The 22,299-nt window shown below is 38.4% G+C and overlaps 1 pseudogene; it reads right to left on the reverse strand.

The window, feature by feature from the left end:
• Nucleotides 1-1,181: 1,181 nt before the first annotated feature.
• On the reverse strand, nucleotides 1,182-2,752 carry LOC132682081 (non-POU domain-containing octamer-binding protein pseudogene; annotated as a pseudogene).
• Nucleotides 2,753-22,299: the final 19,547 nt, after the last annotated feature.

The raw sequence follows: 22,299 nt of genomic DNA on the forward strand, positions 1-22,299 counted from the left end.
TGAGCCTGGGAAGCCACCCAGAGAGGTTGTGTTTTTTTTGTTGTTGTTGTTTTGCTTTTTTAACAGAAAGGTATATGTGTATCCCATCTATTCGTATTAACACTGTATTGCAGTCTATGTGCTACCTGTCTTGTTTCTATGAAATTACGTGTAAATAATATGATACATAATATGTATTTTTTTCAAATTCATCATTAGTCATTTCCAGTGTGATGTGAAACTTGAGTCCAATTGTTGCTTTCTAGATAGGATTAAGAATTTTGATGGGTTTGTATGGAAGGTAGGTAATTTGAGTTGACATCCTGGAAAGAAGGCCAGAGTTTGAATTATACCTTTGCGTGTAACCCACTGCCTCATCCCCAGTCGCATCCCCAAAACTGGTGGTTGAATAGTATTGGAAAGCAGAGTTAAAACAGAGGTGGGAAGTTCATTCAAGGACAAACTTCAAAAGTTCTAACGTTTTAGTTGTGTTTTTTGAGTCTATAAACCCTACATCTTCCTTCACTAAGGTATATATACTTGGAATTTCATAAGTGACAGCATTTGGAAAACAGGATGCTTAATAAATATTGAACAAGAACAATGAGATAATCTATATCTCTCACCATCTGCGGATTTTCACACTAGTATTCAGTTTTCTTGTTCTTATACCTCCTTTTCAATTATACTCCTTGTACCAACATAAATAATTCCTTTCACTGAAGGAAGTTATTAAGTATCTTTTTATTTTTAATCTTCTAAAAATGAATTATATAATTTAGTATTCTTGGAATGGTTCGTTTTCCTTTTAGTTTCACTTCTGAAACCTTTTATCCCATATCATTTACTTGGGAGTGGGGGGGGGTGCTAATTTTATTGATTTGATTACATGTTACAATATGATAAACATAATCAAAGTGATTTTTATTTTGTACTAGATAGCTTCCTTTTTTTAGATATTGTATAGTATACAGTGTGGTTGTTCTTGGAACTGGTGATGATACTTGGCTTTTAAAGTACCTCTCCAGGTCCTAAATCTATTCTGGTCCATGTGGTAAAGATTTCAAATGTCCAATTGTTGAATAAGTTTTATTTCCCATCACATAATTTTCCTTTTTTTTTTTTTTTTGATTTATTAAATTTTATCGCCCCTCCCTTGCCCTCAGCCTCCAGCATACTCCCTTAGAGTAGTACAGGCAATGAAGACCTAACTATTGGGAGGAATCCCTAACACTTTTTCCAGGGCAAAATTCTGGCTCATCCAAAAAGGGTCTTTCTTTTAAGGGTTTTTGGGAAACTAGACACTGAAATTTTTATTAGTGTCGGCGATGTTTGTTTGGAGCAAATTCAGCTCTAGGAGCTGCACGGTTGAACGCAGGAGGGGTTCCACCAATGGCCCCAATTCCTTCCATGGTAGCAGCCTGGCCAAAGCATTCATTTGTTGGTGGGGTCAATCCCAAGGTTCCATCTGGCATCATAGTGGCAGGTCCTGGAGGAGCTGGGGTACCAGCTGGCACTGGAGCAGGGGGCATGGCGACTCTGTTGTTTATGCCCATAGCACCTCCCATGGCCATCTGGCCCATCCGTATCTCCTGTTCTCTCGCATCAGGGAATGTTCCCTTGAATTCTTCCTGCTGTCACCGCATCATTTCTTCCTGTTGCTGCCGCATCTCTTCTTCATGGCGCCTGCGCTCTTCCTCCTGCCTGAGCTCCAGTTGCTTTCGTTTTTGCACTTCTTGGTTGTGCAGCTCTTCCATCCTCCGGACTTCTTCTTGATGCCTCATCAAATCATGTCTCATTAACATGACTTGGTGCTCATGGCGAGCAGCCTCCATCTCCATCTCCATCTCCAGCTTCTCACGAGCTTCCTTGATGTTGCGGTCCACTTGGTCCTGCTGCTGCTTCTCCATCTCAATGAGTGCCTTCCAGCGCATGGCATACTCAAAGGAGCCAGGCTGTGCAAATCTGGGTGGCTGTTCTCGCTCCTTATGAAATTGCTGGTTCTTTATAACCAGCTTCTCTGGAAGTCCCTCTTCATCATCCAACTGGTCCATGGGCTCCACAGTCACAGGCCGAGGAAATGTGGTTAATAGGAAGGAGTCTTCACTGCACCTGTCCAGAGCTTTGCGAGCAGCTGGCTTCCCTGAGAATTCAACAATGCCTTTTCCTGAGGGCCTTCCTCTATCATCCACGATGACTACAGCCCTTTCCACTTGGCCAAACACAGAAAAAGCTTCCTCCAGCAGTTCGTTAGAAACATACTGAGGAAGGTTTCAGACCGTGAGCGATGCACTATGGCAGGCAAAGCACACACGCAGCTGCTTTCCACGAAGTGGCAGGTTGTCCAGCTCACTTTGGCAATCTCTGCTAGGGTTCGTGTTTCCAAGTGGATAAAGCCAAAGCCCTTATCCTTATGAATGAAGACTTCGCCTGCCTTCCCATATTTCTCAAATAGTTTCCTCATCTCCTCCTCAGTGATGTCAGGAGGAAGATTTCCCACAAAGAGTGGGCTACGTTGGGTGAAGGTCTTCTCTCCTGGTTTCCTAAAATTCTTCAGGTCAATAGTCAAGACTTCATTTTGGCTGCTGGCTTGTTGCCCATTTGCAGGTATTGGTGGTGGTGCTGCTGGTGGTGCTGCTGATGATGCTTCCTTGGAGTATGGTTTTGCTTCTCCAAGTTAAAGGTTTTATTGCTCTGCATTTTTGCACCCCTCTATCGACTGTTCTCTCCTCAGAGTAACGGCGACGCTACACGGCCTCTACTGTCCCGAGAAAAAAAACTACCATCACATAATTTTCAAAAGTTTTCCTGTACCATTGAAATTCACCAGGGGCCTTTAAGACATGGGTTATTAAAATGTGCACAATAGAATTAGGACAAATCTTCAAATACCACTCCCATTTTGTGCCTGGATGTCACATACCTGACTCACTGTCATTACTTGGCAGTAAATTCAAACTGGTCCTAGTGATGATGGTGCTGATAGGGATGTTACCAGGTACTGGGGAGTGGCATGGAGAAGAAGCAAAGGTGAAAACAGGGCAGAAATAATAAGGACTAAGCTAAAGTCAGTAGATGATAGTTTGTCCTATCAGTAGTGGTTTGCTGAGAATCCTGGGGAAATTTAGAAAAAGTCCTCCAAAGAAGAATAAGAAACATGTGGAAACCTTTATAAGTTCCGTGACATTTCAAACTCGCTCCTATTTCAGGCCCTGTGTGCTCTTTCCTTAGTCTGGAAATCTCTTTGTCAGTTCTCTTCTTGAGGTTGTGTACCAGACTACCTGTAGGTGCCTGAGTCGACCATCTCTGTTTTTCTTCATTTCATCAGTCTGGCTGACCACCTTAAATATGTCCTTGCCAGTTCCCCATTTCCTTCTTTTCTGTGACTTTTTATGTCCCACAAAATGTCTATGTGGGTGTCTTCTCCTAATTTCTGTCTTATAATAAAACGTCATCTTTTTTGAGTCCTTTGCCAACCACAATAGAGGACCACTTCTCCCTGATACAAATACCCAGTCATGTCATATTCCGTTGTCCTGTTTTATTTTCTTCACCATAATTTCTGTCTGAAATTATATTACTTATTCATACTTTTTTGGGGGGTGTTTATTGTCTCTGTCTCTTGATTGAATGTAAGTTCCGTAACGGTGGGGACTTAATTTTGTCCACAACTGAATCCATGGTGTATAGGATTGCTACATAGCAAGTACTACATAAACATTTGTTTAGTGAATAAATCTTCATGAAATTAGGAGATGCTATGAGGAAAAGGATAGTTTCTCAAGTTTTTCTTCTAGGAGTTCAGTTTGATAGACAAAATTTCTTCCCTGTTACACTCCAGGAGTGTATGGTTTTTACCATCCAACTTTTTAGGGATTATCTCTAATGAGTGGTATTTGGAAAACCTCTCATTTTCCCCATCACCTCAGAATTTCTTGAACCAAAACTAGTATTCTGCTTTTGAAAATTACAACCTGTCCATATTTTATTTACCACAGGGGTCCCTAGTTTCCTATTTGGGCTGCAAAAAGTTATAGGCAAGGTAGCTATAGGGGATGAGCTGGGATGTACTGACATCCCCAAAGAGACCAAGGAAATGAAGAAAAGTAAATGTGCTAAATTCAAATGTGTACAGAGGACAAGTATGCAACTCAAAGGAGAGATTTGGGTACCATTTCTTTCTTTCTTTTTTAACGTTTATTTTTGAGAGAGAGAGAGAGAGAGAGAGAGAGAGAAAGAAAGAAAGAGAAAGAAAGAAAGAAAGAAAGAAAGAAAGAAAGAAAGAAAGAAAGAAACAAAGAAACGAAGAAACGGAGTACAAACGGGGAAGGGGCAGAGAGAGAGGGAGACACAGAATCCAAAGCAGGCTCCAGGCTCTGAGATGTCAGCACAGATGCAGGGCTCAAATTCATGAACCATGAAATCATGAGCTGTGCCAAACCTGGATGCTAAACTGACTGAGCCACCGAAGTGCCCCTGGGTTCCATTTCTTTGGATCACAATCCTGTGGGCTATAGGCCTGTGTTCCCACATTTTCTTGTTTTCTAAGAAAAGACAATTATCTAGATTTGTTTTTGAAATTTTGTAAATTTTCAACAGGGGGATAAAAAATTTAAAGATACTGAGCAGGACAAATAAAGCTTGTTTAAGGATCCTAGATAGCTAGCATGCTCCCAGGCTATAAGCTAAAAGAAAGTTTTTAGGCATATTTCTGGACTTTTCAATGAGTTGTTATAAGAACATTTACCTAATCTTTTGGAGTGAATTGTGAGGGTGGGGTGGGAAAGGATTCTAAAGTGATGCTATTTGCACAGATTAACTTAGTTCTGATATGAACTCTCTAAAATGTTAAGTAGTGTTTCTCAAAAGCTCTGTGCTTAAGGACTGGTTATATGTACATGTATGTATATATATACACATACACACATGTACATACATATACATATTCACATATATATGTATTTTAATTACAAATATGTTATGGTCTGAAGTTATGTAACATACAAAATAAATGAATTACTAGAAAAGTGATCATATGCTTAGATATGGCAGTAATTTCAACCTTACATAAAATTTTCTGAAGGTATAGTCTCACTTTGTGTTGAATTCCTTGCAGACCAGTAACTAGCAGTTGACAAACCAGGATGACACTTGGAATAGTGACTAGCGTGCCTCAAGGCCAAGAGTAACTAGCACAGATACTCTTCCCTCTGTTCTACATGTTTGTCTTACACATATCAAGTGTCTTAAAGGCAAGGTCTTTGTATTTTAATGTATTTCTGAGCCTCTCAGCCTGGCATATAGTAGGTGCTCAATAAATGTATGTTGAATAAACCAAAGTACTAAGGTAGATGAAATTAAAAAGGGGACTGTACATTTTGTAGATAATATATATTTAAATTTCTCATACTTTCCTGTGATAGAACTTGATATCATGAACATTCTTCTATCTAATGTCCACCAACATGACCCTGGTTGGAAAGGATCCCTCCCAGGGTCTCATTTCCCATGGACTTAAATGAACAGATAAAAAACCTCCTTGACCATATATCATTTCCTTAAAGACTACATTATTCCAATTAATTTCAAAGCTGGTGACTTAACATGTACTAAGCTTCTTTCCTACTGTCTAAAAATGGGAATTTGCTTATAACAAAAGCCCTCATTATAATGTGACTTACTCTTGAGTAACTCAAGTCAGTCTGTGCACATAACAGTGCTCTGTTCAGATGCCATGGAGCCTAACTACTGAAATACTTCTTCAAAACTAATTGCTTACAAAATCTTTTTCTCTTTTTTACAGAGAAACAGAGAAGGAGTTTATTCCTCCCATTTCTTCTGTGTTGCCACTTTCCAAGGCGGATCTCTTGCTCTTAGCTATACGCCCACCTTCTCTATCCACTTAGTTTTCTGTATGGTCTGCATTTCACCCAGTTAACCACACACTCCAAATTACTCTTCAGAGAGGAACTGATTTCGTTGAGTTGTTCTCTGGAATGCACTAAGTTAGGGTTCTAAAAACTGAATGAACAAAGAAGAGAAGGAAGGAGCGATGATCTTAGACTTAGTTGCTTTCTACTTTATTGAGTAATGAAATTTCATTTGGGCTGTAAATTCTTACCCTGGGGGCTGAGGCTCCCCATGGGCTGTTCCTAGCTGCGATAATGATGGAGATCATTAGAGCCAGCCTCTTCAGGGATCAATCCACAGCTGGGAAGTGCTTTCCTAACTTGGTGAAATGATTGATAATTTCAATCAATATGTCTCTTAATGGTCTTATCAATATGTTATTCTGACTGAAAAAAATAAAAATAAATGTTTGTTTGCTTTATGCCTATCACGAGGTTGATGAGTATCTCCATGTTATTTGAGAGTGGAATGGAATTTCATATATTTGCTCTAACAAAATCAGCAATAATTAGACCCCAAAGAACTGCTTCATACGTGTGTTTGTCTGCAAGTTCTCTTTGTAGCCTCAAAGAGAATTCTCATGATGGAGTCATCAGAGCACCATCTTGTGAAATTGGTTGAGAAATTTGAGGGTGATTGACTTTCCTTCTTTGCAAAACTGAAAATGCCAACTCACATTCTTGCAGTATGATATTTGCCTATTTGAAAAAAAGACCGTGGATACATTTTAGGCTAGCTCTTGAGGTTTTTTCTGAGCTGTGTGTCCAGAATGCCAGCTGTAGTCTTGCTTTGTCTAATGTTCGAAAGCCAGACCCACTGATCACCTCCACCTACGTCTGAGGTGCAGGTGGATTTAGGTGCAGATAGATTAAGGATTTAGAATCCTTACTTGTAAAAGGATACCTTGAGGATAGCAGTCTGTCTTCCATGTTGACTCTTAAATGTATCAATCTCAGCCTTCTATATTGTCTGAATAAAAGGGCTACCTTTCTGTCCTCATTTCCTCTCCTAAGAATTGAATCTCTACGTTAGCATCATGCATAACTTTTGAGAATCTCACTGCTTGAAACGGGGTTCTTTCCCTTTGTCCACCTGAGTTCTGAATCATGTGAGAAGTAAAGCAGACGTGTGGGGGTGAATCCATTAGCTTTATTAGTGATTATAGCTGGATCAGAGGATATGGCTTACATTTGCTTCTGTGGTGGGTTCCCTATACCAACCTCCAGAACTGGATACTCATCCAAACATAGGCAGCACTGAAAGACCGCACACCTTCCACCCACCCTGCACAGGGGTTGGTGCCTGTAGAAGCAATGGCCTGGAGAACCACAGGGAGGTATATGCTTCCTGCAAGGGCTGCCCCTAGGAGGAAGGGAGTAAGGAGAGGCTGAGTTAACTATATGGCTTCTCAGTGAAACTCTAGGGAGAAGAGTAAGGAGTGGGGACAGGCCAGGGGTGTTACGGGAAAGTCTGTATTCCTATTGCTGCTGTGACAAATTGTGATAAGCTTAGTGACCTCAGACAACACAAGTACCTTAGAATGTTGGGGGTCGAAAATCTGAAAGTGGGTCTCCTGGGCTAACATCAAGAAGTCCGCAGGGTGCATTCTTGAGGCTCTCGCAGAGAATTTTCCAGCTTGTGATGGCTGCCCACATTGCTGGGCTAATGGCTCCCTTCCTGTAATGGCATCACTTCAATTTCTGCTTCCCTTGTCGTGTCTCTGACCCTGACCCTCCTGCCTTTAAAAAACACTTGTCCTTTTGGGATGAGCACTGGGTGTTGTATGGAAACCAATTTGACAATAAAATTTATATATTAAAACAAAACAAAACACTTGTGATGACGTTAGCCCACCAATGGATACCTTCCAGGATACTTGCCCCATTTCATGATCCTTAATCATAACTGTCAAGTCACATATAATATTTGCTAGGTGTCAGGCATGAGGATGTCGATCTCTTTAGGGGTGCTATTATTATGCCTGTCATCTGTCTTTATGGAAACCAGGGGAGTTGAGAAGTAGTATTGTGTCTAACTTCTTCCCAGACCTTGGTGTCCTGTCCGGGCTACTACATCAATATTAATTGATCTAGTGACCAGCCCTCCTACATGACACCAGAATTTTAAATGCTGCCATTGAGACTTGGTGTGCTTCAAATCAAGAGAGAGCACTTTGTGCATCATAACTGAAATTAACCTGACCTGAGATAGCTGTGCCTTAATACTACTACAACAATACACAGAGCCTACTGCTTTCGAGCTTTATATAAATTATATTAAATTAAAAACAGGTATTAACTTTGTAACTTCACTAACAAGAACTGAACTTAAAAGGATAAATTACTTGCTGGACAAGTAATTTAGACAAGACAGCTAGAAAGGATTAGATCTGATATTTCAACTTAGGTCTTTGATTTCAATCCCATGTTTTCTTTTTCTGTAATTTTATTTAGTTTTGATAGAGAGACAGAATCCAAAGCAGGCTTCAGGCTTTGAGCTGTCAGCACAGAGCCCAATGCGGGGTTCGAACTCACAAACCTGGAGATCATGACCTGAGCCAAAGTCAGATGCTTAAGTGACCAAGCTGCCCAGGTGCCCCTGTTTGCTGTTTTTCTTGTTGCTTCTTCACTTTTCACCATAGTGGTTCCTGAGGCCCTGTCCCACCATGAATGGGCCTTTTCCTGCTCTTCATCATTCTCTATCCTTGTGGCTGAGGACCCATCATGTCTCATTCCCATTGACATAAAACAGTAGTGAATCACAGAACCTCCTTGTGTATGGCTTCTTAGACTCCCTCCATTTCCATTTTAGTACAGCTTCAGAGAGAGTTTCCTTCAAAGCACTTGTCTGTGAGTGTATGAACTAAAGGAATGTCTTTCAAACTCAGGGAAGCCTATCCCACTGCCGCGCTTGGAAAGTGTGATGTCTGTTTCTTCCCAGGGAGTGAGCTACTCTAGTTCTGTTCCAGGGTAACTTGGATGATTGACAGCAAGTAGGGCATGCTGAAATTTAATGAGAAGAATGAAACCAGTTGCTTATGAACTTAGGACTAACCAGAGAAATAGTCCAAGCATGAGTCTAGGCTTTTTAGGGTACACAACCCCTTTTTCTGGACCGCCTAACAAAGTATTTGGAACAAAGATGATTTGGAACAAAGACTGACATATGGTTTTTAGCAGAATTGCCTTCAAGTGTATCATTGTTAATATTAGGATCTATTGAGATCTTAGTATGTGGCCAATAGTGGAAGGGAAACCAAAATACCTAAGAGTGAGATAATACCATAATCTATATCAGATGCAATAAAATTTTTCCTTGGTTTTATCTTTAGTAAGGTTGCGTATGAGACTAGCTTTTAGCTTTAATATGTATTCGATCTTTGAAACAATCATACTAAGGAAACAAGCCTTTATAAAGCAGTAATGACAGGATTCCTTCTCGAATTTTATTGTTAGCTTAGAAAATAATTATCAAAATTTTTAGGTTCCTATGATTATATTGCCTGGCGAATTTTCATTGTTGCAATTCACATGGGGTAATGGAATTTAGCAAAGATATAATGTTTAAGGACATTAGCTTCAATTTGTGGTATATGTGTTCACTCTCCTCAAAAACTCAAATGTTTAAGACCTAACCAAAACTGGGCTATAGTGTTACCTTGATTTCCCCCAAAGGCTGCTTTTTTTAAATGCATTTTATTTTGCTTTTTGAAGCTTGTATGATGTTAAAAATGTTGTGTTTCATCCTGTTTATACAATGAAAGAGTCAAATAACTATGCAAGATTGGTAGGATGCAAAGTAACCTTCTTTCCTTTTCTACAGAGGTACCCTCTTAGAATATTTTTTCCTAAGGTTTTGCAGTTTACTTCCATGTCTATATATAATATGTGTGTATTACTACTTTTTTTTCTTTTTTCAAGTTTGTTTATTATTTTGAGGGAGAATGAGCGGGCCGGGGAGGGGCAGAGAAAAAGAGGTAGACAGGGGATCCCAAGCAGTGTCCCCCCTATCAGTGCGGAGCTCCAAATAGGACATCATCTAAGGGTTTGTGAGATCACAACCTGAGCCAAAATCAGGAGTCACACACTATGAGTTAACACTTAACTGAGCCACTCAGGTGTCCCACTACTTTTCTTCTTACATCAATTTTTAATATTTTCTACTGATTGACACTTGGAAGATCAGGAACTACCAAATTTTTCCCTTTTTACCTTGATAGGCATACTTGCCTTTCCCTACTCTGTTGAGTCAATATAACTAGAATGTAACTTCTGTTAAATCTTACATTAACTATGGACGTGTTATTTAGAGCTAAGTTAGTAAGCTATGATCATATTTCCTTCACGTACAACTTTTGGTCTTTCCTGGCATTAGTAATTAGGCATGTTTGCTTATCTTTCTATATTTGTGATATTAATCACATACTTTGTAACAGTTGTCTAAATATATTCTCTGTACACACAGGTTTATCTATTTATAGAAGTCTCTCTTGATGATTTCTGATCTGTTTCCTTCGGGCTGTTTGCTTTCTATACCTGTGTCACAGATGTGTTACCTTGGGAATCTTCTGTTTGTTTTTTAAAATTATTATTTAAGTTTATTATTTATTTTGAGAAAGAGAGAGTGAGAGCGAGCAGGGGAGAGGCAGAGAAAGAGGGAGAGCGACAATCCCAAACAGGCTATACACTGATGTAGGGCTTGAACTCATGAACCTCAAGATCATAACCTGAGCCAAAGTTGCGTGTTCAACAAACTGAGCCACCCAGGCTCCCGTGTCTTCTGTTTCTTGTGTCCCTTTGTTTTTAATATGTGGTTTAAGGACTTGTTTTATAGGAAGACATTTTCTGGTACTTTTCTGGAAATAGTGTATGAAGAAAAACATTCTGGGATCTTGTGTTGCTATAAATGTCTCTCTTCTGTCCTTAAACTTGATGGCAGTTTGGTTATAAATAATTATCTTTCAGTATTTTGGAGATGTTCCATTTTCTTTTAGATTCCAGAATTGCCATTGAGAAATTTGAGGTTTTTCTATTTCCTGATCCTTCATGTTTGACTTAATCTTTTTCTCTCTGGAGACTTGTATGATCTTCAGCTCAGATTCTGAAATGTCTACAATGACGTAGACTAGTGTGTCTAGTTTTATTCTGTGACTTAGACATTTGATGGAATTTTTCAATCTGGAACTCATGTCCTTAGTTCTGACAAACTCTGTTGAATCATTTCTATAATGATATCCTTTGTTTTCTTTTTCTAAAATTATTTAAGTGAATATTGGATGATCTGTAACAGATGGAATGTGGAAACAGATGTGAGAATCCAGCTGTCTTTTATTAAGCTAGACATTAAAGAGAATTGAAAAAATCTAAAGCAAAGTAAGGATTGTCACTGATGATTTTTTGTTTTGTAAAATATTTTTTCATAAAAATGCATTACTTTTGTTTTTAGTTAAATATCCTACATAATATTTGGTGATGTGGAATACATATTTTTAAATTTGGTTTCACTTCTAATAAGATACATACTGATAACCTACAAAAACAAAAGCTTTGGGGGGCCAACAATTTCTGAAAGTATAGGTAAGGAATATTTATACTAAAAAGGTTTAAAACTGCTGCTTTAAATGTTTCTTATTGGATGATTGAATTCTTTCAAGTATATGATCCTTCTCTTACCTCTCTGAGGATATTAATAGTAATGGTTTGGAATTTCCTTTTGCCTTGGAATTTTCTTATCCCTTGACAGTCTAAGTTTTTTTCTTCTGTTTGTGTCTTTTGGTATCCATCTGAGAGGCATATGTGAGGTGTCTGGTGATTTTTGGTTGTCTGCTCGTAGAAGGGTAGGGGCTAGCAAAAGTGACGGAAAGTTCAGTGGGATTTCCTTTGGTGCCCTTCACTTCAGGTTGGTCTCACTGTTGAGGAAACCCCAGATGTGGAAGTTGGTATCTTTGGCCATTTCTTGTTAGGCTGAGTGGATTTCCCATGAAGATTCTTGGAACCCCTTGCCTGGAGACTGACAGGGAGGACTACCATTGTTTGGGGAGCCAAGTGTCAGAATCAACCTGGGGATCTCAGCATTGACCATGCCCAAGTGTGATAACCTCCCTTGTTTGCAGTGAGGTAGCTCTGTCTTTATTTGTGTGTTTTCCCCTCAGGGCAGAGATCTGTACTTTATTTTCTCCAGAGGATAAATGTCCAGCATTCTGTACCAGAGAAGGGGCAGCAACTCAGCAGCATGAGTATGTAAGGTAGGAATCTAATGGTTCTCATATGTTTTTAAACCAATCTTCGCGTTTCCCCTGGAGCTCTACCCTAGGAAGGGCTGAATTCTGAGCTTTTTGAGCATATACTGGGTAAATCAGGTTACTAACCAAAATTCTGTTATTGCATCTTTTTCTTCTAGTCATGTTAGTTTATGCTTGTAAAAAAAAAGAAAACTCATTGTATATAGCTCTTTTGGAGGTTGCTAAATCTATAGCAAAATTGGTTGGATGTGTTCAATGTGGCAACTTTACACAGAACCAGGCCCAATTTCTATATGGGCCGAGGCATGTGTCCAGTGTTTATTTTTATAAATGTTCCATTCTGAATGTTCAGTAATTATGTTCTCTTGCCAAAGTTGTCTTTTAGCGCTCTGCTTAGTTTATTTTTAGCAGAGGACAGATACATTGACAAGTCTAATAATAAAAATCCTCCCCAAGGGTTGTTTTGTTTTTTTGCATTACGGCCTTAAATAGATATATTTGATTTCCAAGAAGTTGATTTTAATTTAAGAAAGAAGAAATTGCTTTAAAAAAAAAAAACAAAAAGTTTCACAATGATAAATGTTTGTCTTCAGAAAATGGTATCAGGGCAGTGTCATTTTCTACAAGAGATGAACTTGTCCTGTAAAAAATCATATAAAAATCAGATAAGCTGTGTATCCTATAGGGATATTTTTGATATTATTAAAATTCACTAATATTTATTGAACTCCATAATTCTTGGACTCTATGTCATACCCCCAGTTGTATTTAAGGAGACTCCGTCACCATTTCAGGTTCCTTGGAGACCATTTAAGGCATAGTAAGTGCTAGAATCATTTTTAGAAAAATGACTAACCAAAATCTACCACTAGGAAAAAAAAAATGGGCAACGTTCCCTGGCTTGGTATAAGTTTTTAAAAAGATCTTTGTATTCCCTGCTTATTTAAGTGGCTCAAGAAATGAGACGCTATACTTCAGGATCTTGTAGCCATGACTCCAGAGATAAATTGTTTGAGCTATAATTAACCCCCACTTCGGTTTTGGACACTTGTTCCTCTTCCTTGGAGGGGTTAGCTTCACTTCTGCACTGAGGGCAGCAGTTTCAGCTGCTAAGGCAATTAAAGCTGGAATCATGGAGCAAAAAGGAAAAAAAATATTATATATATATATGGTATTTTATATACATATATATGGTACATATATTATATATATTTATGGTACTTTAGTACTGCGGCTGCTGGGAAAGATTTTACTTTGACAATTTGCCTTGTCACTTTTCTATTGGTATATATTGTGGATACAATTTAAATTAAAATCTCTTTGTTTATTTTTGGTCTATAGTTGGGGCACTGGAGCAGTAATGTGAGGACTGAGTGCTTACAGCTAGCGGAGGGATATAAATGTCAGTGTAATTGATCGGAAACAGGTTGTAGGTCAGAAGTCAGATAAGGGTCACTAAATAATCAGCAAAAGTTAGGGATAGGACCTGGAAGTTTGTGATTAAAGTCAGCCCTGAAACACCGGACTCTTAGGGCTGAGTGGGTCCAGAACACTGCATGCAAGATAAATCCCTCAGGTGATTCTTACTGAGGTTTTCCTTTATAATTTTAAGGGCCAGTTTTAAGACCTTTATAGATTCTTACAATTCTGTCGAATTCCTTGACTTTAAGTCAAAATGCAAATATCACTAAGATTGTATACATGTAAATTGTTTATGTCTTGTGAAGATTTTTGAGATTTGCTTTTGACTTTTAAATTTTTTAATTAAAAACATTTTTAATGTTTACTTAATTTTGAGAGAATGTGCGCAAGCAGGGGACGGGCACAGACAGGGAGGAACAGAATCTGAAAGGGCTCCAGGTTCTGAGCTGTCAGCATAAAGCCCCACGTGGGGCTTGAACTCAAAAATGGCAAGATTGTGACCTGAGCCTACTTCTGACAAACAACTGAGCCACCCAGGCACCCGGAGATCTGCTATTGACTTCTAAAGAGATTTGGCTAGGGGCGCCTGGGTGGCTCAGTGGGTTGAGCATTCCACTTAGGCTCAGGTCATGATCTCACGGTTCCTGAGTTCGGGCTCACTTTGGGCTCTGTGCTGACAGCTCAGAGCCAGGAGCCTACGTCAGATTCTGTGTCTTCCTCTCTCTCTGCCCCTCCCCCACTTGTGCTCTGTCTCTCTCTGCCTCTCAAAAAAAAGAAAACTAATAAAAAAAATTTTTTTTAAAGAGATTTGACTATAATAATTTATAACGAGCTCTCATTTCTCTACAATTGTGCGTATTTGGAAATTACTGGCAAGTGAGAAAAACCTACTCATTGTTTGCATATGTAATTATTTTGTAATGAACATAAATTCAATCTGGCAAGTGATAGGTTTTGTAGATATCTAACATATTTTATTTCAGTTTTTAAAATTTTCTTTAATACTTTGGAGTCAATACTCACTTTTACATATATTTAGCTCTGAAAAGCTTGTAAGTCCCAAGGCCAGGTGTCTGTAATATTTGAAAGATAAACCCACTTAATGCTGTAGAGTTTGATCTTGGTGTAGGTGTCGAGGCATCGTCAGATGAGTCCAAAGTGTAGAAAACTTTGATCCAAAAGAGCATGAAGGAACAGTGATTGGGACATTAGAATCAATAACTAACTGAAGAAGAAGGTTAAAACAGACATGGCAATGACCTTCAATTATCTGAAGAGATAATTAGTGGGGGGAAAAGGACTTAATTTTTTATGATTCATAGGCCAGACTTAGGATCAATAGATGTATTTTTGGAAATGTAAATTTTGGTTCAATTTTTTTTTAGGTTTATTTATTTTGAGAGAGACCGCATGAGTGGGGGAGGGGCGGAGAGCATCCCAAGCAGGCTCGGAGCTGTCGGCACAGAGTCTGAGGGGCCTCAAACCCACGAAGCCATGAAATCATAACCTGAGCTGAAACCAAGAGTTGGAAGCTTAACCGACTGTGCCACCGAGGCCCCCCAATTTTGGTTCAACATAAAGAAGGATTTTCTAACAATGAGAGAGTGTCGTTGATAGAATAAGTGGATTTCTAAGATCATGAACCCATTTTACTTGTTTATTTAGGAGGCACATTCATCTACGAGAATATGTAAATTTTTGACAGATAATTGGTTTAGATAACCCAAGATCCTCTCAAAGTCAAACCTGAGAGAAGTTTTAGAAACACATGGTTAGTAGGTAGAAAGTGGATCAGATTTGAAGATAATCCCTGAGAAGTTTGCCTTGGTGTTTATCTGTGGTCAATGAGTCTGTTGCCAAATGTAAGGATATACTTTCTTTAAATACATTTACTTCAGCAGCACTTTAATTTCATTAATTTTTTTATTAGGTATTTGCTAAAGGATATAAGAGGCTGCTGAAGCAAGGGAGTCTATCATATTTGTCATGAGATTTGAAAGAGCAGAAAAGTTTCACAGTTGGAGGAGAAGCTGAAAGTACCACTACTCTGTCACCTTGGAGTCAAGGCTTTAAAAAAAAATAATAGTTGATATTATCTTTTTCTAATTAAAATCTGCACAAGATAAAAAAAAAATTAATGAGAATATTGGTAGGCTGTCTGTCTTATTAGCCCAGAGTCGGGGACGTATTTGTCGGAAGTTTTAGTGTTAGGCACCAGTTTAAAGACAACGGGGTGAATTTCAGGCAACATGTCGATAGGATGTCCCACAAACAACCCTGATCCTTGTTCTCATAGTACCTTCACACCAACAAAACCAGAAGCCTCTCGATAATATAATTTCTTGTGCTTATTGTAAAAGATAAGCTAAAAATCTGGACCAGTAAAAAGCTGTCCAAGATTTTTAAAAACTAAAGATTAAAAAATAAAAATGAAGCCACTTTAGTGGATGGACTTGTCTGTCTGAAAGGGGAAAATTGTTAAGGCTCTAGTATTTGATGATATACTATTAAAGAAATGTTGTTTAAAGTATTTTTACCTACTGTGTGTGTGTGTGTGTGTGTGTGTGTGTGTATTTATTTTACCTTGACAGGAAACATGAGGTTTCTGGAATAGAGAACAGAGAATTATTTACTTACAGAACATCTGTGCCCATTCCTGGGACCCATTCTCTCTAGAAACCACATGGTAAAGCCAGCTATCTCCTGCACACACAGTGGTTTTAAGGAGAGGAGGTCTAAGATGAGGAATTTTGGAGTTTATAGAGGAACTGCTTGCACAGCTATCTCTTGTCACTTTCAGACAGAAAGAATACTTTGTAGCTTTTATCGTGTGGAATGTAAACAAATCCTTTCTAAAGAGACCAACCAAAGTGCCTAGGTCTGTTACTCTGTGGAATGTAAACAAATGGCTCCTGGGAAGAGAAACTAGTAAATTTCTCCAGCCAGCTCTATTTTTGACTTCTCAGACTTGTTTGTCATTTACCATCCTTTAACCAGGCTGCCACCACTCTTTGCCCAGGAAGCTGTGACCATGCAGAAACAGGAAATCAGTAGTTGCTACCTGACATTAACAAACTCAGTACCACTTATGTATCACCTGTGGTTCAGGATCGAGTTCCCTTGTATCATTTCTCAAGTCTTTTATTATGGGCTTTGTTTCTTGCTTATGGAAACTTAATAGCAGAATTGGATGTTTGCATAATTATTCAGAGTTCCTAAGGTCATTTATATTAGACTATTGTTAGGGGCTGAATTGGGTCCCTCTCAAAATTCACATGGTGAAGTCCCAACCCTCATTACTTGAGAATGTAACCGTTTTTGCAGATAGGGCCTTCAAAGAGATGACCAAGTTACTGAGGTCATTAGGGACTTAATCCAGTAGGACTTGTGTCCTTGTAAGAAGAGAGAGAGACACCAGAGATGTGTGCACACATAGAAAAGGCAATGTAAGCACATAGGAAGAAGGTGGTCCTCTGCAAGCCAAGGACAGAGGCCTCAGGAGAAACCGAATCTGCTGACACCTGGATCTTGGACTTGTAGCCTCCAGCAATGTGAGAAAATTAATTGCGGTTGTTCAAACCACAAGTCTGGTATTTTATTATGGCAGTCCTAGCAAACTGGCACACATTTCACTCATTCTTGTACTTAGTACGTAAGTATTTACTGAGCTCTTGGAACATGTGAGGACGATCTATTAGGGCAGGCAGGACAGAAGTGCTGATAGGAAAAAAAAATGAGCCTAGAAAACCTTATTTACAGAAATAAGTAATAGAGTAAGAACTTTAATTCAGGTTTCTCGAATTTCTAATCTAGTATGTTTGCTTCTGACTTTGAATAGAGCAGCTGTTTATGGAAGTTTATCCAAGTTAATGTAAGTGTTTCAATAATCCATTGTTGTGTAAAAAAAAAAAACACCTTGAAAAACCCACTGGCTTAGTAACAATTGCAGTTGGTTGTCATAATTGCGTGGGTTACTGGCTCAGCTAAGTTTTCTTGAGCTACATATCAGTATAGTTGGGGTCACTCACATGACAGATTCACCTGGGAACTTACTGGTGTTGGAACGTACAAGACGGCCTCTCATCCTTTGGGGCTTCTCTCCATATGGCCTGTCACCATTCAGTAGTCTAATTTTAGCTCCTTTACGCCATAGTGCCTGGCTTTCAAGGGAAAGTGTTTGAAAAAGACAAGCCTCACTGTATAAATCTGCATCGAGCCTCAGATGACATCCTGCTTGCTAATGTTCCACGGCTCACATGGATAACCGGGGTCAATGGAGGAGCAGATGACATATGTCATGCACATAGGAAGGTGGGAATCTTTACAGGCCCATTTGTAACAGTCTATCTCAAGAATGTGGAAGGTAGTCCTTAAGTCGATTTTTGGACTATGAGAAAGATTCCCAGAATTCTCAGGTGCTGATAAGAAATAGACACATACAACCAAGTTATCACTTGATACCAGGAATTAACAGATTTCTGTGTTCTATTATTACTGTTCTTCCTGCAAACATTTGTATATCATTTGGCTTACGTTCTCTCCACTAATAGCTCAGCTTGCTCATTTAAAAACATAAAAAAAAAACCATTGTAATTCCTGCGTAATTAACACAGTGTTACAGTAGCATCAGGTGTACAATTCAACAATTCTATACGTTACTCATTGCCCACCACGGTAAGTATACTCCTAATGCCTTTCATCTATTTCACCTATCCTCTCATTCACCCCCTTGTGGTAACCATCAATTCTCTCTATTTAAAAGCCTATTTTTTTGGTTTCTCTTTTATTTCTTAAATTCCACATGAGTGAAATCATATGGTATTTGTCTTTCTCTGACGGACTTCAGTTGACGTTCTATCCTCTAGATCCATCTATGTTGTTGGAAATGGCAGCTTTTCATTCTTTATGGCTGAGTAATGCTCCATGTTACCTGTATACTGTTTTCTTTATCCATGCATCTGTCGATGGACACATGGGTTGTTTCCATAATTTGGCTATTGTAAATAACGCTGCAATAAACATAGGGATGCATGTATCTGTTTGAATTAGTGTTTTCATATTCTTTGGATAAATACCCAAAGTAGAATTCCTGGATCATATAGTAATTGTGTTATTAACATTTTGAGGAATCTTCATCCTCTTTTCCAAAGCGGCTGTACCAGTTTGTGTTCCCACCAAAAGTGCATAAAGTTTCATTTTTCTCCACATCCTTGCCAACACTTGTTTCACGTGTCTTTTGGTTTTAGCCATGCTGACAGGTGTGATGTGATATCTCACTGTGATTTTGATTTGCATTTCACTGATGAGTGATGAGAATCTTTTCATGTGTCTATTGGCTATCTGTATGCTATCATTGGATAAGTGTGTCTTCTTCCCATTTTAAATTGGATCTTCTTTTGTTTTGGTTTTGAGTTATAGAAGTTCTTTTTATATTTCGGATACTAAGCCTTTATTGGATATATCGCTTGGAAATGTCTTCTCCCATTCAGGAGGTTGTGTCTTTGTTGTTGTTTGTTTTGTTGATTGTTTCCTTTCTGTTCAGAAGCTTTTTTTGCTTGCTTTGTGTCAGGGGACATATTTAAAAAATGTTGCCATGGCTTATATCAGAGTCTTTCTTTTTGTTGTTAATTTAAGAAAAAAAATCTCAAAAACGAGTACATGATTGTTAAAACTAGTTATCTTTCAGCACTTTTACTCCGAGATTTCATGTCCAGTGCCATTGTAGGCCACTACTAGGTCGTAGTCCTATACTAATTCAGCTGGCTATCACCAGAGGACAGGGTCATGGGGTGAAAACATGTTGACTTTTGCAAAAACAGAAGGTGTCTCTACATAAAAAGCCCTTAATGAGAGCAGCAGGAGACATGAAGTCTTGGCCAGTCTCTTTTATGCCTTAGTATTGCTTTGTTCCATGTATGTTCTTTAGTAATATGGTTAGTCTGCTTTCAGTTGCTGAAAAAGGCTAATATCAGTGATCACCAAATTATTACTTTTCCACCTTCCTTACAAATCCCTGTCCAAAAGCCCAAGAGCACTACCTTGTCTCAGAGTCATCATTTACCTAGTGCTGTGGATGGTGAGGCCCAAAATTACATGACTCAGTGAAGCTATCGCTTCAGTACCAGACTTCCAGGGAATCTTGACCCTAACTTGGCTACTACTTCTAAAGCTCTGAGGGCCTAAAGGTTCAAAATAATCTAGAACTAGTCAATCAATCCTTGACATGTACAAAGGGAAAATAAAATAGTTGAAAGCTGCCAAAATTAAGAATAACACTATAATATACCATTGCCATAAAGTATAACCGACCTATTTAAATAAACTCTTCGTTTCATTAAAAGGAGATGCCATGCATGTGAAGGGAAATAGTATACTGTAAAGCCATGTTAGCTGCCAATGCTGAGCAGTCCTATTACTACAAATCTATTTCTCTAAGAAGCTCACTCTTCCATCCTCTGTAATGACAATTGCATACTGTAACTCTCTTCTCAAAATTTGCATTTAGACCCCAATCGTCATTTTATCTGATACCTTGTTTTCTATGTCACTGAAGAAAATATTGTTATTGAGCTATGTCCACATCCTGCCATCTTTAAATGTACATATGTGAATGTACCTTCATCCACTTATCCTTTGCTCCTGCATATAAAATGACCATGTATGCTTAGGATCCCTTCCATTTTCATTACCCTAAGGACTTTGTTACTTCAAGAATAGCCCGTCTTTTCTGTATATTCAACTTCTATTATTTCAGTCACAAAAGACCCTTCACTGACACTCTCTCCCCCTTCAACTATTTCATTATTCTCTGTTGCCTAAATTCTCAAAAATTTTGTGTACACATTTTCTTTCCTTGTGTGCTTTTTCATTATTGTACTCATTTTGTTCTTTCCATATATAGAAACTTTTCCCCCCCAAGGTTACTAGATAAGTCCATCTTTGAAAATCCTTTAACTTCTTATTCTGGATAATCCATCAAAAACTGATTGACATTGGTTCCTCCATCTTTGAGACCATCTCCTTGATATATCCTTGTTCACTGGACATCCCTTTTCTATTTCCTTAGCTCCTGCTACCAGACTGCAGTATTGGAGTAATATATGACTCAGTACAGAAATCCTTTCTCTCATTCTGTAGTTAATTTCATTATCAGGGCTTTAGATTCCGTCTCTCTCTGTCTCTCTCTGTCTCTCTCTCTCTCTCTCTCTCTCTCTCTCTCTGTGTGTGTGTGTGTGTGTGTGTGTGTGTGTTTAATGTTTATTTGAGAGAGAGGATGTAAGCATGTATGTGAGCAGGGGAGGGGCAGAGAGAGACTGGGAGAGAGAGAATCCCTGGGAGGCTCCACACTCAGTATGGAGCTCAACATTGGTCTCAGTCCCACAACCCTGAGATCATGAGATCATGACCTGAGCCCAAATCAAGACTTGGATGCTTAACCAACTGAGCCACCCAGGTTCCCTTAGGTTCTATCTGTATTTTGAAAAATCTCAAATTATCTTCATTGAAGGCATCTCCATGATGCTGGATGTCTTAAAAATATATATTTCATGTTTACTTCAATTTCATATTTTATCTTCACTTATATATTACATAAGGTCTTTCCTCCCTATTATTCCCACAGTCTTGCCCAATTTAGTAAGTAGTTTACCTACTTGAAGCAGGAATCTTGGGAATATCTCAAACCGTGATCATTTAATCGGAGTTTCTGCTGAGGATTTATTGTACATGCTTGAAATCAAATGCCATCAAGCAAAAAATGTGTTTATAACAATTTCTAAACAGTGAATAACAACATGTGAAATGCATAATAAATTGACACTCATACTTTTTAATGGCCATTGCCACTGACACCTTCTCCTTCTCTTTTTTGAAGTGAGGGGGTAGTGGGAGCGTCCAGGCCTGCATCCACTAAAGTAAAATTAATATCCTATCTTTACACACCCCTTTGGTAGAAACAGCAGGTTTGCAGGTCTGTGGACTTACCAACTAAATGCTTCACTAGAAAAAGACTAATTAAAGGTGTTGTACTCCTAGGATTAGGTGTAGTAAGATTTCCCCTTTTCTTTCATTTTTTGGTGTCATCTTTATGGCATTCTAAGAAATGAACTTGTGTCAAGTAAGTGCAATGGTAGAGAAATCCAAAGTCAAGCCATTTTTCCCCCCTTAAAATCTCTTGATTAACCCATTGAGAAGAAGTACCTTATTCATCATGGATGATAAAAAGTATCCCCTTTATCAGTGTTGTTGGAACACCTGTCCTGGTTTGACCCTACATATATTGTCTCCAAATTATTTTGAGAACCTTCGCTATGTATATATACCAAGAAAATTAGGACATTGTAGATGCATGAGAAGTTGGCAAACATTTTGATGTAACACATGAGACTTCAATTTTAGCATCTTTTAAAGTTATTTAGAACTTAATAAAGATTACTTAGGATAATTTGTTTTTTCTAATTATCTTTGAATAGCAATGAAAATTTGAAGTTCCTATTTTTTAAAAGGCGTTTCAGTACTTTTATCTTGTGGCATGTAAAATGCCTTCCTTGTTTTTCTACTTAATTTTTAAAGAAACTCTAATTAAAAAAAATCAAACTTAGTGCCAAAATTTATATGTGACTCTTCAGGGTTCAATACACTAAAATTTAGAATTAAATTCTAGAATTTTAGCAAGCATTTCAGTTTAGTAATCATTTACTGAGCATTTTCTATGTGGCTGGCACTGACACAAGTAACTTTGTCAGCAT

This window comes from Panthera onca, chromosome A1 (genome assembly GCF_046562875.1).
Source record: "Panthera onca isolate mPanOnc1 chromosome A1, mPanOnc1 haplotype 2, whole genome shotgun sequence".
Taxonomy (NCBI): Eukaryota; Metazoa; Chordata; class Mammalia; order Carnivora; family Felidae; genus Panthera; species Panthera onca.